Below are 2,500 nucleotides of genomic sequence, written 5' to 3' on the forward strand. Positions count from 1 at the left end.
AGAGAGAGAGAGATAGAGATAGAGAAATCCGTGAAATCTGTTGTTCACCTTTCGGTTTTCCAATTTTTTTGTCTTTCTTCTTTTGCTTCCCTTTTTTCTTTTTTCTGTCTGTAACTCTTTCGACAAAAAAAGAAGATAAAGAGAAGGAAAGATAGAAAGAAAGAAAGAAAGAAAGAAAGAAAGAAAGAAAGAAGGAAAGAAAGAAAGAAAAACGAGAGATCGAACAGATCTGGATCGATCGTGTGCCGTTCACCGTATGGTGCATACCTAAATAATATGTATGTATGTATGTATGTATGTATGCGAATAGAAGCGTGGATGAAAAGAAAGGGCATGTGAGTAGTAGTAGTAGTAATAGTTGCGATAGTAGTAGTAATAGTAGTAGTAGTAGTAGTAGAGAGGGTGAGAGAGAGAGAAAGAGAGAGAATGAGAGATCAGATCTCCCTCTCGTAACGTACCTTGTCTCGCGATATCTCACGATCGGTTGATCGAAGGGGCACTTTGTCACGCCTCGCTGAATTCGTCTCAATCCCTGCTTACATCGAATGTTCGAGGGCTTCAAACGTAGAGAGATAGAGAGAGAGAGAGAGAGAGAGAGAGAGAGAGAGAGAGAGAGAAATATATGTATATATTATATATATATTATATATCGACCCTCATATAAAATCTACGTACGTAACGTATACGTTTCTTACATCGATGCATATCGTCACTAGTAAATAGAGTAATAATAAGAAATAAATAAATAAAAAAAAAAAATATATATATATATATATAATAATATTAGTAATAATGAATAAATAAAAGAAAAATGATAATAATAAATAATAGAGTAGTAATAAGAAATAAATGAAAAGAAATATATAATAATGTTAATAATAGTGAATAAATAAAAGGATAATAAATAATAGAGTAATAATAAATAAATAAAATAAAAATGATGATGATAAATAATAAACAGTAATTATAATGAATAAATAATAATAGTAATAGTAATAATAATAATAATAATAATAATAATAATAATAATAATAAATAAAAGATAATGATAATAAATAATAAATAAAGTAATAATATTAATAAGTTACTTTTTCTCAAACGTTTTCTATATCGATTATCTATCTGACACTATTTTAATAATCTTAATCGGAATCACCTTGTTTGCTTTATAGACTCGTACAAATAAATACGAATAAATTATACGAGGATGAAATAACAAGTATTTAAATAAATAAAAACAACGAATGCATATATTAATTCCGTAATTTTAATTGCAAAATTGTCAAACGAAACGCATGGAAACGTAACGCAAAATAATATTTCGATTTCTCATTAATTTCGTCATTTATTAACAGTCATATTTATTAACATTTCGCGAAATATACAGTTCGACATACGTTCTCGAAAATATCTCGGATCGAACGTACAAAAATTAATCTAAAAACAAAAAAAAAAAAAGAAGAAGAAGAAGAAGAAGAAGAAAATAAACAATTCAATGTAAAGCGTAAAACGATATACTAAAGAAATGAAAATATTCGATATTAATTACCTATCTACGATACAACGATTTCCTTTGTTTGTTTTATTTCCTTTTTCTTTTTTATACATACATATATATCAAATACATATTTATACATACACATCCTTGTAGATAATATCGATTGATCTATTCATTTCTTTTCTTTTCTTTTCTTTTCTTTTTTTTTTTTTAACGAAGATTCTCACGAAATTAGATCTTGTCTCTCACCTTTTTTCTTTTCTATTATCTCATTTCTTTTTTAAAAATCTCTCCAACAAGTTTTATTATCCCTCCCTCTCTCTCTCTTTTTTCCAAAAAAAAAAAAAAAAAAAAAAAAAAAAAAAAAAAAAAAAAAAAAAAAAAAAAAAAAAAAAAAAAAACAAAGATTTTTTCTCTCTTTCGTTGCTCCTTCGTTCATTTCCGATGATAAATTTTCAGGACACACGTAAATACCACCCAGCTGTACCAATGGTTTCTTTCTTTCTCTGTATCTGTGTTTATGTCTATGTTTATGTCTATGTCTGTGCCTGTGTCTGTTTCTTTCTGTATGTGTTTGTGGTCGAACGAGATACGAGATGCATCCTGGCATCGTTACGTCGCACGTCGCTTCGTGCGAACGACACACCACGTAGTCGATCCACGGCATTATGTATCGCAAACAGGAAGTGGAAAAGATAAGCAAAGTCGTAGTCATTAATAACCTCCCCCTTCTTTACCTCTACCAACCTCCATCTTTTTCTATGCTCGAGTTGTACTCTCTTCTACCCACACTTTTTCCTTTTTTTTTATGTATCTTTCTTTCTTTTCTCTCTCTCTCTCTCTCTCTCTCTCTCTCTCTCTCTCTCTCTCTCTCTTTCTCTCTCTTTCTTTTCCTATCTCTCAGTCTCTCTCTCTCTCTCGTTCACTCGTTCACTCGATCGCATTAATTTAATATCTCTAATCGTTCGTTAATTTTATTAATATAATTTTTGCAGACACGAT

The 2,500-nt window shown here is 29.6% G+C and overlaps 1 protein-coding gene across 2 annotated transcripts in view; it reads right to left on the reverse strand.

The window, feature by feature from the left end:
- The window catches only part of LOC122635651 (tyrosine-protein kinase transmembrane receptor Ror), a 286,700-nt gene that overhangs the window by 6,879 nt on the left and 277,321 nt on the right, over nt 1-2,500 (reverse strand). The window contains exon 1 of one of the 2 annotated variants that reach the window (XM_043826105.1): nt 459-558. The exons of the other annotated variant lie outside the window; for it this stretch is intronic. The gene's annotated coding sequence lies outside the window, so the exon portion shown is untranslated. Of the gene's footprint in view, nt 1-458; nt 559-2,500 lie in introns of those variants that run through there. 2 annotated transcript variants of the gene reach the window in all.

The sequence above is a fragment of the Vespula pensylvanica genome, chromosome 18 (assembly GCF_014466175.1).
Source record: "Vespula pensylvanica isolate Volc-1 chromosome 18, ASM1446617v1, whole genome shotgun sequence".
NCBI classification, from domain to species: Eukaryota; Metazoa; Arthropoda; class Insecta; order Hymenoptera; family Vespidae; genus Vespula; species Vespula pensylvanica.